The sequence below is a fragment of the Triturus cristatus genome, chromosome 4_2, assembly GCF_964204655.1.
Source record: "Triturus cristatus chromosome 4_2, aTriCri1.1, whole genome shotgun sequence".
In the NCBI taxonomy this organism is placed as follows: domain Eukaryota; kingdom Metazoa; phylum Chordata; class Amphibia; order Caudata; family Salamandridae; genus Triturus; species Triturus cristatus.
Window position 1 is genome coordinate 942674691 of NC_140586.1, and position 16397 is coordinate 942691087.

The 16397-nt window shown below is 46.9% G+C and overlaps 1 protein-coding gene and 1 pseudogene across 1 annotated transcript in view; one reads left to right on the forward strand and one right to left on the reverse strand.

Annotated features, from left to right (window-relative positions):
- LOC146839014 (uncharacterized) overlaps nucleotides 1-16397 on the reverse strand; it is a 102049-nt gene that overhangs the window by 35266 nt on the left and 50386 nt on the right. The window lies entirely within an intron of this gene.
- Nucleotides 1134-10959, forward strand: LOC146839015 (NACHT, LRR and PYD domains-containing protein 3-like; annotated as a pseudogene).

Here is a 16397-nt window from a genome sequence, read left to right on the forward strand (position 1 = left end):
GTCCCACACCTCAATCATGACTCCAACTCTATTCCCCCCTCCCCTGGTTCTCCCAACTCAGCTTCTCCCTAACACCATAAACCGGAGCACTGTCTCTCCTGGCCTCCTGGCCCACATCACGACCTCCTGTTCCCACATTACTAATGACGCCAAACTCACTGAGATCTCTCAAGAGCTTCATCAACTTAAGGCTGAGGTTCAAAGCGTAATATTTATCACCTCTGAGCTCGCTAATTGTTGGTGTCCCACCAGGACGATGGGTAAGAATAGACACTCTCTTTAGCAATCCAATAACAATCCCAGAGCAGGTAACAATTCCAACTTCAAGCAAATTCCCATCACACAGGCTGTCTCCGCTGTCGCCATACCCCACCTGAAAAGTACGCTACTCAATTGCTGATCGGCATCTAAACACGCGGTGGATATTGCTGACCTTTTCCTTACTCATGATCTTGACCTGATAGTCCTGACTGAAACTTGGCTAAATTACTCCTTCACACCAACACTCTACATTCTAGCACCACCCAGCTACGACATCATCAGATTAGATAGACCAAACAGACATGGTGGAGGTAAACCCTGTACTCACTGCAATAATCTCTCTGTGAAGCAAGCACAAAGTGTTACTCTCATCCCGTGTGAATATCTAGGCATCGATATCCTGAGTACAGATAGGCCTCGATACAAATTGCATGCATTTTACCACCCTCCAGGAGATAACCTCCCATCCATTAAACAAATTATGGAAATCATCCCAACCAACTCCGGTGCATACTGCGCCCAAATCTTCTTGGTGACTTCAACATCTACTGGAATGACCCAAATGGCCAATCGGTGATTAGCCTAAAAACCTTCCTAGCTGACCTAAACTTCATCCAAATATGCAAAAGTCCTCCCCACAACCTGGGAGCGGCCTTGGATCTAATTATCTCCAATGCTCATTCCATTCAACTTGAATCTACCATTCCAAGTGACTGGACAGACCACCACTGCATCACTTTGCTCATCACTGAATCACTGTCCTAAAAAAAGGTTCAAATAAAAAAAACAGACACTGGAAAAGGAACCCTCGAAACATAAACCTGAATGAACTGACATCTATGAGCAATTACATCCTAACCCCTCCTGAGGACATGTCAGATGTCCAGGACCTTACTGATCATTACACTAATTCAATGACGAACATTCTAGACTCTATGGCACCCCTCAAAGTAAAAAGAGTATCCACCAAAGACCCCGAGCCTTGGTAGAATGGTAGTCTAAACGCGGAAAGATGCAATCTAACACTGGCTGAATGGTCATGTAGATTCTCCTCCTCGCTCGAACACCTCCAGCACCTGAGATCTCTAAGAATCATTTACAACAAACACATACATAGCTCAAAATCAAACGACTTTAGGAAACAGCTAAACAATGCCAAGACTCGACCTAAAAAACAGTTTGAACTTGTTAAATGGCATACTAACAGGAAACTCAACCTGCTTTCCGGGTCTAATCTGCAGCCTAACCACTAAGAACTTGCCGCCTTCTTCCTGGGAAAGACGAAAACATTGAAAGTGACTTAAAGACTGCATTGGATCTCCCCCCGACGCCTTCACATATGAGCCCCACCCACCCATGTGGCCCGAGCATCCTGCACATACCCCCAAAAATAATGCTGTGTGGAGTTCATTCAAATCCTTTGAAGACATTACCATACTAAAAATCCTGTCAACACTTAAACCTTCAAACCACTTCAGCGATCCGATCCTTCAAATCTCTTCAGTGAGATTAAAACCCCTCTTCTCCCACTCTGGATCAAAATAGTAAATTATTCATTAATTCAAGGCAGTATACCAGACTGCCTCAAGTCTAGACAGATAACCTCCATTCTTAAAAAACCCATGGCAGACCACACTGATCAACATACCTTCCACCCTGTCTCCAGCATCCCAACTCTTACAAAGCTCCTCCCTCAACTCAGTGTCAAGGCTTATTACTGGGTTTAAATGTAATAACCACATCACACCTTATTTGAAATCACTAAACTGGCTCCCTTACGAGGCAAGAATTAAAATTTTCAATTGCCTGCATGACACACAAAGCCACACACTCCAACACCCATTGTACATTGCACAAACACGTTGTCTTTACTGTTGAAACTGCAGAAATTCAAGAAGAAAACGTGCAATCGAGCCTTCTCTGGAATTGCCCAGAGAATGTGGAGTTCGCTACCATCTGAAATCCAAATTAACTCGTCACCTGCATCTTTAAACAAGCATTTGCAATGCAATAGGTTTCGCATCTGCAAGAGTTTGAGCTATTGGCATTGTAAATGAAAATGCCTTTAATTTATGTTTTTTGTAAACCTGCAAGCGGTGCGTAAACACGCACTTTGTTCTTATAGGCCTTGCTTACGAGAAGCAAGACTGGCAGTTAAGAGGCGCAGTTACTGCCAGCCTTGCTTCTTGTAAGCAACAACTATAAGTACAAAGTGTGTGTCTACGCACCGCTTGCGGATTTTCAAAACACATAAATAAAAGGCATTGTAACTTACAATACCAATCGCTCAAACTCTTGCAAATGCGAGACCTATTGCAATGCAAATGCTTGTTTGCTAGATGTTCCTGTATGATATTTTTTACCAGTTGAGGTAATGTAAAAATATTTCTAAAGCTGCCTTTTCTTCTGCATGATCAATTGAATCCTACAGGAAGAAAGTTCACAGCACAGAAGTCGTTGGTTGCAAGTCCACCCGCCCTGGAGGACTGGAACACTATGTTCACTTGCGCAGAAGGTTTTACACAAGTGGGGAAAATCAGCCTAACTGGACAGAGAAAGAGAGGAAGCCTGAATACTCGGATAAAGAGAACCTGCTTGAACGTACGGAGTTTGCGTTTGAAAAAAAGGAGATTACTGTAGAGTCAGAAGCTCTGTTCACTGATGAAACAAAGGAGCTGATCTCACAGCGGATGCTGATAACGGGAGATGCTGGAATTGGAAAAAGCTGCTTCTCGAAAGGGCTTGTGAAACAATGGGCATCTGGGCAAAGGAATCTTTGTTACGATTGTATCATTTACATGACATTCAATGAGTTAAATACCATGAAGGGTCCTCTAAGTGTGAGAAGCCTCTTAGAAAGCAAGTACCCAGGGTTGTCTGCAGTGCTCACTGGGCTGCTCAACACGGACAAAGTGCTCATCATTCTGGACGGCCTGGATGAGTTTAATCAAGAACTGACGGACAGCTCACCACCCGATGCCATGTGTGATATTGACACGCGCCTCGATATAAGCACCCGGATATCAAAAGTCACATCCAGGGAACTTCTCCAGACACACATGTTTTAATCACTTCTCGGATGGGTTCTGTGTGTAGAATGGGAGAAAGTTTCACCTCTACATTTATACTGGAAGCTTTCACTGAGGATCAGGTTCAGGAATACTGTCAGAAATTCCTGTCTGGTGATGGCAGATCAAAACCGGTTTCTGAATTTATCAGCAACTATAAATTGTGCAGTTTGCTGTCAGTTCCGCTGCGCCCTGTGTCACATATACAAGAAAGGGCCTTGTCCTCAGTCTGAGGGAGCTCTGGCCACACGCAGCAGAATGCTGTACTCTCTTCTGCAGGTCAGTCTGAAGGCCGCCTTAGAGGAGACAGGACACACTGATCACAAGTGCTGCGTGTCATTACTGAATGATGCATCCGATGTACCAGAATGCATTCAGAACTCTGTCCATCATCTTTGCGAGTAGTCTTACAATATTCTTATTTACTGAGTGCAGAAAATAAATAAAAAAGAGATTACAATAAAGGGTTCACACACAGATTGCCTCTTTAAACATCTTGCAGAGTTCTTCTTTACGGTAGACAAGGGTGGAGAGAAGTTTGAATATCGACACGCCAGTATAAGGAATATGTTTGCTGCCTTGTACTGTGTGGGGGAGATCTGGGAAGAGGCGGAGCTCGAGACCGCCCTGAACGTCTGGGGTTTCAGAGACATTTCAGTTTCTTCACGGACGCCTCTTCTTGAAACAAGTTGTCGCCGTGAGAGTCGTGCGTTCTGCTTAACCGCCGTGAGCGCGGACAGGAGATGTGTGTGCACATCGCCTGTCCGGGTGCGTGCCATCTCCTGTCTCCCTTCGCTAGCAAAAGCTAGCAAAACCGACGACTATAGGTCTCGCCAAGGCGAGCAACGCATGCGCTGCGTCGCTAGGCAAGACCTAAAAAATTAGAGAAAGTGCTACTGATGAACAAATTCTTGCTTTAGCTCTCTTGATACTGTTGTTGCGATGGTTATTATTGTTTATTATTGCCTGTCTTACCTGTGTCTCTGCGGGCGGCTCCTCCATTGGAGGGAAGGAGCATCACCCCACTTAAATGCCCCCAGAAAAGCCCCAGAAACAAAAAATACCATGATAATGAAGATAATTAATTACCATTTAATTTTTCATCAACCTGGCCTGACTCAGAAAGGGGCGGGCCTGTTGAGGGGCTGCAGTGGTGGGCTTCCTGTGCACCAGTTTATTGTGCGCATGTCCCTTTGGCCGGCCGTCTTCCGACGGGCAGCCTGAAATGAGCAGTATAAACCTCTCAACTCAGCCTTGTAGACAGATGGATTGAGAGCCTGCACATGCCTTTACTGTCCTCAGGAGCGCCGAGAGACGCTGCTCCGTCCAATCCTGGAGCTTCTCTCATGCTGAAAGCAGTGCCTGGATTGGTTAGCTGAGGCCCTGAATGTGACGTTGGAAATGAAGAGGGCTGGTATGAGGAGGACCTGCCTGCACAAGCAGTTGTTTTTTTCAAAAATGTATTTAATCTATTAATGTTTTGTATTTATTTTATGCCCCACCCATTTGCCCGCCTCTCCAATCAGTGAACTTGCCAGCCACCACCAGTTTCTCTCACCCTAATTGTTTTTTTTATTTTTATTTATTGATTCCCAATATCAGATTGTATCATCATTCTTTAACCATATAATCATGAAAAGCCCCCAAATATAAATACCCATCTTTCGCTTCCTTGAGCCTTTAGCAGAAAATAGACTAAATTATAAATTATAAATATTATACATTCTGGCTCGCCATACTTCAAAAACAGGGGCCTCAGATTGCAACCCCTTTTTTTTGCCCTCCCCCCCTTCCCATCCCCCCCCGTCCTTCCCCCTATCTATCCTTCACCTTTCCCCTCCCATCTTTTTTTCCATTATTGTTAAGCCAGTGTACCTTTTATTTTCAGGAACATTGTGTGGCTTTCCTGAAGAAGGCGCTAGTGCGCCGAAACGCGCGTCGAAGACAATCTATTGCCGCAATTTAATCTTTATGAATTTTTTGATTTTGAATGTCTGCCATTGTTTTTTACTTTTTTTCCATCTAATATTGTATTTTATTGAAGTTTTTGTTATTGCATTTGAACTATACATTGCATAATTTTTATGATTCATGAAACATATCATAAAAAGGGAAAAATACGTGTTTCTTTTTAAATATTGCATTGTGCATTGGTTATATGTGTCTTTTTAAACAAAGTACAAATCCTATTTTTTGACAATAAAGAAAAAAAGTTTATTTTATTATCACATGGTACATTGGCTCTTATTAAAAGTAATTTTATCTTTTTTTGGTTCTATATCAACATATTCATTGTGACACTTGTATCAATTTTATTGCCTAGGAATATATTTTTCATTGTTCAAACGGGCAACAGCCATGGCCAAAAACAATAAATAACGGTGTTTATACATTGGTTTCCCGAGCTCTAAATCGGGCCCAGTACCTAATAACATCATAGCCGCTGTGATTTTAACAGGCATCCCAACAATTAGTGACAAAAAACATTTCAATATTATTGATATACAAAGATAGCTTACAGCAGGCATAAACAACATGTAAACAATCAGCATTATCACTCCCACAGCGAAAACACTTGCCATCTTGCCTCCCACTCTATTACAGCATCTTTGCAGGCGTATAATATAAATTTAAGGCAGTTTTAAAAAATTGAGCTTTCAGATTCACTAACAGAAATGTTTCTTTAGCCATTATAATAGCCTTCTCTAAAAACACCTCATGTTCACCCAAAACATTGGCCCATGTAAGATTATGTTTCTCCAAGTCATCGGGCTTAGAAGATAGCAGGATTTTATACAGAACCCCTATTCTCTCCTGGCGCCTGATTGATTCAATAAGTTTATGCTGCACCGGTGCCAGGTTTTTCCTACTTAAAAAATCCCGGATTTGAAGAAACTTAAAAAACTGCGTCCTAGGTACACCGTATTGCCTGGAAAAATACGAAAATGAAAAAAAAAAACTCCCTTTCATAAAAATCACCAATTTGCAAGATGCCCTTACTCCTCCAATTACTAACCACATAATCCCAGAAATGGAAGGCAAGATGCGTTGGGCACTAGTCGGGGTGTAATGCATTTTCCCTTCTAAAGAAAACTTTTTACGAATAACTTTCCAAACTTTAAAGACAGCCTCCATAATCTTAAAACGTGTCTTCTTGTAATAGCTACCATCAATTTCCTTAAACAAACAATTTTTAACTTTTGCCCCCAGTAACACATGAAAGATTGATGGGGCTTCTGCTATGTTACTGGCCTCTTCTCCGGTCAGCAATATACGCATTTTAAGCAAAAAACATACATAATAATAAAATGTAAAATCGGGTATTGACTAACCCCCCCTTTCCCTCGGTAATGTCATAAACCGTGTAGCTCTTCTAGGTCTACCTGGGGCCCTCAGGATTTTAGCACAGACGGTTTGCAGTTGCTGCAATTGTACCCTAGTGACCTCTAAGGGGACAGATCTAAAAAAGGAATATGCTACTTACCAGTATGTATCTGTTCTTGGCATGTAGAGCTGCAGAGTCACACACTGAGGATAAGATCGCCATCTGGTGTTGGGCTCGGATGATTGCAGGTTGTTGTTGTCTTCGGAAGAAGCCTTTGGTCACGAGATTGGTGACTCCTCCCCTGGACAACAGTGCGCATGGGCATCCACTCCATCGTCAGATTGTTTTTTCGCCATGATGGGAAAAGATGGAGTGTATAGGAATGAAAGAAAGGATGTCCATGTGCGATGTCTAAGTAAGACAGATGCTGGAACAGATACAGGTCCCGGGGAGGCGGGTGGGCGTGTGTGACTCTGCAGCTCTACATGCCAAGAACAGATGCATACTGGTAAGTAGCATATTCCGTTCGAGGCATATGAGCTGCAGATCACACACTGAGGATAGATTATATAGCAGTGCTTCCCCTTAGCGGTGGTCGCCTGTATCCGTTGCAGCAGTTTGAAATAAAGTTTTTAGAACAGCCTGGCCCACTGAGGCCTGTTGTTTGGCTTGCACATCAACACAGTAGTGTTTAGTGAAGGTATGCGTGGTAGACCACGTGGCTGCCTTGCAAATGTCTTCTAAGGGAATGTTACCTAAGAAGGCCATAGAAGCCCCTATTTTACGCGTGGAGTGCGCCCTAGGGGGAACTGTAAGTGTACGTTTAGCCTTTTGGTAGCATATTTGGATGCACTTAACTATCCACCGGGCTATACCGGATTTGGAGATGGGATTGCCTTTATGTGGTGGTGCGAAAGCAACAAAGAGTTGTTTTGTCTTTCGAAAAGGTTTTGTCCTGTCGATGTAATAAAGCAAAGCTCTTTTGACATCTAAGGTATGTAGGGCCCTTTCAGCTACGGAGTCTGGGTTAGGGAAAAAGACTGGTAGCTCTACTGATTGGTTAAGGTGGAAAGGGGAAATCACTTTTGGAAGAAATTTAGGGTTTGTCCTAAGAACCCCTTTGTTACGGTGTAGTTGTAAGAAAGGTTCCTCTAGTGTAAGGGCTTGTATTTCACTTACTCTTCGTAGGGAAGTGATTGCGATAAGGAAAGCTACCTTCCATGTTAGGAATTGTAATTCACATTTGTGCATAGGTTCAAATGGAGGACCCATAAGTCTTGTTAGAACCACATTGAGATTCCACACTGGGGAAGGTGGCAATCTTGGGGGAAGAATTCTTTTGAGACCTTCCATAAACGCTTTGATGGCTGGTACCTTAAAGAGGGACAGGTGTTGCCTATTTTGCAAGTAGGCTGCCAAGGCTGCTAGGTGTAAACGTGTAGAGGAATATGCTAGATTGCATCTTTGCAAGTGTAGTAGATAGCAAATGATGTTTTGGATGGAAGCATCCAATGGATGTATGTCATTATTAGCGCAGTAGATGGCAAATCGTTTCCATTTTGCGGCATAACATGCTCTAGTAGTAGGTCGTCTGGCTTCCTTTATGATATTCATACAGTCTGGAGGGAGATTGAGGTATCCGAACTCTAAGACCTCAGGAGCCAGATCGCTATGTTCAGTGTTTGAGGATCTGGGTGTCTGATTTCTCCATGGTTCTGGGTTAATAGATCCGGGGAGAGGTGTAGCCTTTGATGTGGAACTAAAGATAGTTTCAGAAGTGTGGTGAACCACGGTTGACGTGCCCAAGTGGGAGCTACCAATATTAGTGTTAGCGACTGTTGTTTCAGTTTGCGTACCACAAATGGAATTAGTGGGAGAGGCGGAAAAGCGTACGCAAATCTGCCTGACCAGTTCATCCATAGGGCATTGCCCTTCGACTGTGGGTGTGGAAACCTGGCGGCGAAGGTTGGGCATTTTGTGTTTTCGGGAGTGGCGAACAGGTCTATGTCTGGTTGTCCCCATTTTTGGAAGAAGGGGAGTAGAACCTTGGGGTGTAATTCCCATTCGTGGATCTGCTGTGTGTGGCGACTTAGGAGGTCGGCCACCTGAGGCCTCTAAAAGCTTAGACTCCTTGTCCGGGGGAGGCGTTTCTCCAGTTGTCTGTGAGCTAACACGCTTCCTGGCATTTGATACGACCAAGGAGTCTAAAGGGAGCTGGGCTTTAATGTAGGCAGGGTCCTGCGGGGCTGGTCGGTACTTTTTTTCGATGCGTGGGTTGAGAACCCTAGCTCTAACAGGGTCTTTAAAGACTTCAGTGGCATGCTTTATAACCCCTTTAATCATGGGCAGTATGTGAACAGTTTTTTGTGACTGCTCAAAAGTATCGAGGAGAAAGTCCTCTTCAAGGGCGTCCCTGTGCATTGTGACGCCATGGAATGTTGCTGCCCTATTTATTAGTTGGCCAAACCCCAAATGGTCATCAGGAGGGGAGGGCTTGGAGGGGTAGGTAGTGGGGTCAGGCATGTCAGGCATTGGATAGGACCAGTCATCTACTGGTGCTGTGTCTGGGAACGTAAAAGGGTCGTTTGGATCAACAGGATCATTAAATAGATCAGGGTCCGCCCCTCCCCCTAAGTCATCATTATCATCCTGTGGAGGAGGTGAATGATAGGGAGATGGTAAAGGTAAAGGTAAAGGAGAAGGAGGAGGAGGAGGGGGGGACGGGTTAGTAGGTAACACAGGAGAGGAAGGACGAAGTGGTGAAGTAGCACAGTCCTTCTTCCGAATGGGAGCTGGAGGTGGTGTGATGTCCAGCTTCCGTTTCTTGTATGGGACGGCAGTCACATGTCCGGTTTTGGGATTGATGTAGATCCGCTTTTGAGTAGGATCTGGGCGAAAAAGTTCATCCGGCTCCGAAAGTGGTGGTGGTGATGGCCGTTTCGGGTCTTTATGAACTTTTTTCGGTGTGGACGTAGTTTTCGGTGCCGACGGATTTTTCGGCGCCGATGGAATTTTCGGTGCCGATGAAGTTTTCGGTGCCGATGGAGTTTTCGGTGCCGAGGGAATCTTCGGTGCCGAGGGACTTTTAGGCATCGATGTCGAAGAACGTTTTGGCGCCGGTGGAGACTTCGGTGCCGAGGAACGTTTCGGTGCCGAAGGAGATTTCGGTCTTGAAGCCTGTTTCGGTGCCGACAGTGGAGTTTTCGGTGCCGAAGGTGTTATAGGTACAATAACATGAGGTTTGCTCGAGCCCGAGCCACCTACAGGCTTAGATGTCTTCGGAACCGGGCCCGAGGGCGGGGCTTCTGAAGAGGATTTCCGGTCGCGACTGGGCCCAGCTGGCGGAGTCTTGACCAATGTCTTTTTGGATGGGGCAGGGGGGGTGGTACTCACACGCTGCCCTGGAGTGATGAGGTCATCGGAATCGTCGGCCTCGGACACGATCTCGAGATCTTCGGTGTCATCTTCAGGAACATCCTGAGCAAAGATGTCCTCCGGTTCTGGAGCTGGTTTGGCCATAATATGGCATCGAGCTCTTCGGTCCCGGAGGGTCTTCTTGGAACGGAAAGCGGCACAAGCTGGACAGTTCGATTCGTTGTGTTCCGGCGACAGGCAGAGGTTACAAACCTCGTGGTGGTCACTGTGGGGGAACTTCGCTCCACACTGGGTGCATTTTTTGAAGGGTGTCCTGTCCATCAGCCGCTTCCGGAACCGGCCCGAGTTGATTTCGATGTCGATGGAATGAAGATTGAAGAGTTAAATCGATTGCTGGAAGTTTTCTGCTGGAGCAGAAAAAAGTTCATCCGAACCCAATGGCGGAAAAAAACAATCTGACGATGGAGTGGATGCCCATGCGCACTGTTGTCCAGGGGAGGAGTCACCAATCTCGTGACCAAAGGCTTCTTCCGAAGACAACAACAACCTGCAATCATCCGAGCCCAACACCAGATGGCGATCTTATCCTCAGTGTGTGATCTGCAGCTCATAAGCCTCGAACATATAGGACCCTAGGTAGGATATTCATTTTTAAAATATTGCCTCTACCCGCTAATGTAAGTTGGAGACGCCCCCATCTTGCTAGAGATTCTTTAATCTTAAACATAATGTCCAACCAATTAACTTCCACTAATTCTTTCATAGATGCCCGAATTTTTATCCCTAGATATGTTACCTCCCTGACAGTTCTTGGGTCCCTGGACATCATATTGTTAGTACATAATATTTGTGTTTTTGTCCTATTAAGCTTATACCCGGATATTTGTCCAAATTCTTGTGCTAAACGTTCTACGTCTACAATTGCCGTAGCCGGGTCACTGGTAGCAATAGCTATATCATTCGCATAAGCAAATACGGAGTCTTGAAATTTCCGAACAATAAACGGTCTCACTAGGAGACTGCTATCCAACATATTAACAAAAGGATTACTATAAAGAGCAAATAGTCGGGAGGAGCAGGGGCAACCCTGTTGAGTTCCTCTAGTTATTTTCACAGGTTCTGACACTCTCCCCCATACGCATATCCTAGCTACTGGTGACTTATATACTACCTAAAGCGCCTGGATAAACCCTTGCCCGAATCCCACCCGATCCATGATATTCCATAAGTAGTCCCACGCCACGCGATCAAACGCTTTCTCAGCGTCTAACAATATTAACCCCAGATCCCTCCCCTCAGCCTGCGCAATATCAAACAATGTCACAACTTTATTAACATGGGCCACTGTCCCTCGCGAGGGGATAAAACCGTGTTTACAGAGAGATACTAAGGGAGATATAGCATTTGCCAGTCGGTTCGCCAATATTTTAGCGTATATTTTCCCGTCACAATTAACCAAGGAGATCGGGCGGTAAGACCCCGGGTTCTGAGGTGGTTTCCCCTTTTTTTTAAAAACCACAATAGTGGCTTCATCCCATGTTTTAGGTGCATGGCCGTTTTGAGCAGCACATACCATCTCTAACATCTCCTCCTTTAGATCTTGAAAAAATACCCTATACAGCTCACCAGGGAGCTTGTCCGGGCCGGCAGCTTTCCCAACCGCTAAACCATTAACAGCCATCTCTAGTTCATCCATAGTAATTCCATTGCCTAATACCTCCACCTCTTCCTGATCTAGCTGCACAGATTCACCCATTAATGACATATTATTCACAATAACCGATGGTTGCTGAGTATACAAATCAGTATAAAACGGATGGAAGATTGCAAGAATCCCCCGAGGTTCAGTCACGATTGAGCCTGAAGTTTTCTTAAGACTCGTAATTCTCTGGGACGACTCTTTCATCCGCATTCGGAGCGCTAAACATCGACCTACCGCCTCACCATACTCATAGCATTCCCTTTTATGAATCAAGTATTTCCTGGCGTTCTCCTTATTCCAGAGAGTATTGATATTAGCCCGACATCGTGCTGTATCAGATTCCAGCCCCTCAATATCCTTACGCTGTGCGATTCCCTGTGTCAACATTTCCTCAGCTAGTGTCAACTGTACATATAATTCCTGTCATTCCACTTTAGCCATTTTTTGATAATGTATGCCAAAGCTCGTTACTTCCTGTTAGACCTGCCAGCCCTTTGGCTGTTCCCTCCTCATTTTTTTCCTTTTTTTCCCTTTACCCTCCAATTTTTCTGTCCACTAGTTTTGTTTTTGGTGTTGACGTAGAGGCTCTGGGTGCCCCATTTTCACTGATTGAGGGTGAGGCGCAAGGTGCTTCTCTAAAATGGAGGGAGGGAGAGAGCTCTTACACAAAATGGTGGCCTAAACTGTCACCTCAGAGCCTGGGCCATAGACTGTCATGAGGGGTTCCAGAACCTTCTGGCCCACTCTGGCCAGTCAGGGTCCAGGCTATATATAGAGGTGTGGGGCGGCGGCCATTTTGTTGGAGAAGAGGTAGTCAGGAGTAAGGCATCTGAGTGGGGGAGGTGGGTGCGCTAGAGAAGGAAACTGACAGATCCTAGGGCCTGCTTTTCTTCCTCCTCGGCTGACACTACCCCCTACCTCTTGACCTGACCCTGCCCTCAGCCACTGACCCTGGGAACACCTCAAGCTCTGGAGCTCCCCACCTTGCCAGGACTCCTGAGGAGAACGGGGAAATAGAGTGATTATCTCTGGCTCTCCTGACTTTGCCTGGGACTCTACTATCCTTTGACGCCACTGGCGTGGGGCCTGCCACTTCCTAGCCTGCCTGCCCTGAGCTGGGGCAACACTGAGGGAAAAAGGGGGTGCCTGGCGCGTAAGAAATCGCCACCCCCTAGCCTGCAGATCACCCCCTTAACTTTGGCCACCCCCGCTGAAAGACCCCATAAGGAATCACTCACCGTTGCGGCCCAAGGCCCGAAAGGTCAACCCTCCTGTCACCTGGGGCTTGTGAGGAAGACTGGGACCCCTCCGCTGCCGTCGCAGCTTTTGAAACGCGGCCCTTCATGTGGAGAGAGAGCCGCTGGAGTTCCCCGTAGGCCGCATTAGGCCTGAGGCCCAGAAACTCGGATCACGTGACAGGGGCGGACTGCAAGACGCCGCCCCAGCGGATGCACGATTTGCTGACAGGGCCGCGCCCCTGCAGGTCGCGCTGCCAAGGACGACTGCAGGCGCGAACCCTGGACAAGTGAAGGGAGCCGAGAGCCCTCTTGCCAGAAAGAGACCATCGCCAGGGCCTAACTGAGGCCGAAGAACAAGGTAACCCCCCCTTCCCGGGGAAGAGGGCGGGAGGCCTATGTAAGGTCCGGAGCATGCCCCTCCCCCGGGGTGATTCCCCGTCAGTTCGTTGGCCCCAAATCACCCGAGTGAGCCTTCCATGGTTACAGCGGAAGAAGTAACTCGGCTCTTGGCCCCTGCTCTCTCGAGTGAGGGAAGTAACAACTGCAGAGTAAACGGAGCATTTTGGGGGCAAAGGCAGAACCAGCCATGTGTAATAAGCTTATGTAAGGCTAGATTTCATGCATCCCGGTATGACCAAATCTGAAGTGTTAATGAGCTAATATGAACAGTTCTACAATTAGTAACTCAAATTCAAGAGCATAGTGATCGCTGTGAACTGTCCTATAATTACTGACCTGATAATCAGAGCATTGTGGTTGACATGTGCGGCGCTATATTTATTGACTCTATTTAAAGCGCTACATCAATGCTATGTGCGGCGCTGTATTTATTGATTCTATTTAAAGCGCTATGTCAATGCTATGTGCGGCGCTATATTTATTGACTCTATTTAAAGCGCTACATCAATGCTATGTGCGGCGCTGTATTTATTGATTCTATTTAAAGTGCTATGTCAATGCTATGTGCGGCGCTATATTTATTGACTCGATTTACGGTGCTAAGTAATTGCTAAGTGCAGCATGATGATTGATGACTTTATTTAAAACGCTAGTGAATTTGCTGTACTGTCAATCTAGTAACGATGAAATGTTTGGACCCTAATGTGTTCAAGACAGACACTGATTGATTTGATTTGAAAGAAAAGAGAAGCAAGATAAAAGAAAGATAAAGCTTTTCTACCTTTTCTAATTACCTGGTGTAGCGTCCTTTTTAAGTGGTGGTACGCTGGAGTGTGAAGTGAGTGTGATGCAAGCACAACATGTTTCTCAGGCATAGGCCTTTCCACTTGAGCCAAGCTACCCTAGGACGATAGGTCCAACAAGTTGGTGTTCAGCGGTGGGATCCTGAGCTTGTGTTGCATCCACTCATTAGCAGTTTAGTGTGCGCTACGCACCCTACACCTAATTTTTGTTTTTATTGGAGTTTTCTCCAGGTTGTCTCCCTGATTGGAAATTTTTGAAATTATCTCCGACCTGTGGTGGGTTCTTGTTAAGGTTCATCTTATCCTCTGAGTCCTGTTCCGCATTGTTTAGGGCCCCACCTGGCGGGATGGAGTTTGAGTTGTGTAGGCTAGAAGAGTATACTGTAACCCAGTTAAAGGAATTCTGCCAGGAGAGGGGGGTATTTTTCAAGCAGGGAGCAAAGAAAGTGGAGCTCCAGACTAGCTTGAGAGCCTGAGTGATGGCCCACCCTAGCGGAGAACAGGGGGAGCAGGGACCGGAACCGGACACCACGGAAGGGACAGAAGCACTTTTCCCCCCTGAGAGCGGCAATATGGATATAGGACCCAGGGCACCTTCAAGGGCCGGTAGTAGCGCTTCAGGGGGAAGCCTGTCTTCAGCTGATTTAGCCGACAGGAGGGAGGAGAGGCAATTCAGGATGGAATTAGCCCGCTTGGAGAAAGAGAGGGAAGAGCGGAGGTTCCTTCATGAGCTCCATTTGAAGGAATTGGATCTCAAGGCCCTTCAGTTCGGAGCCCCCAGTAGTCCTGTTGGTGGCAGCGTACAGAAAGAGGTCACCAGGGAGCCCAGACCCTATTTACCTATGGACGTAGTTGCCAGCTACGGTGTTGGGGACGACATCGCCAAGTGGTTGGCTGCCTATGAGGTCTCCTTACGAGCCCATGGGATCCCGGAAGCTCAGTGGGGGGGTGGTCTGTACAGGTACATGCCTCCAGTGGGGAGGGATGCCCTTTTAGCCCTAGAAAAACGGTAGCAGACCAATTACCCCACCATGAGGGTCGCCTTGATTAGGAAATTTGGGCTGACCCCTGAAAAGTACAGGCAGAGATTCCGGGGCAGCCAAAAGCTGGCCACCCAGAATTGGGTGGACTTCCTGGACTACGCAAAAAAAGCTTTGGAGGGCTGGGTGCAGGGCAGTGAGGTAAAAGATTACGAGGGGTTGTATAACCTGTTTTTGAGGGAGCACCTCCTCGAGAAAAGTTTTCCGGAGCTGCGTCAACACCTGGTGGACAGCAAGCTAACTAATCCTAGAAAGCTTGAAGAGGAGGCGGACATCTGGGCTAGTACCCGGGTGTCCTCAAAAGGGAGTGGGGGGAGTTTCCAAGGGACTGGTCAGGGCGCCCCCCAGAAGAAAGGGGGGGGGAGACAAAAAGAAGGAGTTCCCTAAAGGCCCCCAAAAGAGTTCGCGGGGAAAGGGATCAGGATTCCCTCCTAAGGTTGGCCCCCACAAACCCCCTTATCCTGACCGTGGTCAGCAGCCTAGGGTTGTCCGTTGTTATGAGTGTGGCGAGATTGGGCACTACAAGGGGAATACTAAGTGTCCCAAGAGACCACACCCTCCCACTGGAGGAAAGACCCCTGGGGTGGCGAGTGTAGTGCTCGGGGAGGAGTTGCCCCTAGATAAGGGAGGTGAGTGGGCAGGGCTAACACTAGTGTCCCTGGGAGATTGCGAGATGGTTCCTAAGACCCATGTGCCCTCGAATACTGAAAAGTACAGGCAGTGGGTCACCATCAATGCCCAGAGGGTGTAGGCTCTGAGGGACACAGGAGCCAGCATGACTATGGTAAGGAGTCAGCTGGTGTCCCCAGAGCAGGTGATTCCCAACGTAGTCCACCCGGTTGTGATGGCTGACAACCGAGAGGGTCACTATCCGGTGGCCCAGATTCCCTTTGAGTGGGGAGGGGTTGCGGGTCCTCTACGGGTTGCGGTAAGCCCTGCCATGCCGGTTGATTGTCTGTTGGGAAATGACCTTGAACATACCGCATGGAAGGAGGTTGAGTTCAAGGCTCACGTGAAGATGTTGGGGTCGCCCGAGTGGACTTGTGCCAACACGCGGTCCATGACTGCCCGGAGAGGGAGTTCACAGAGGTTGGAACCTGAGACAAAGGTCCAACCAGCTGCCAAAAAGGGTAAACGGGGACAGGGGAAGCCTGCCCGGCTTCTGCACCTCGTAAGATGGATGGGG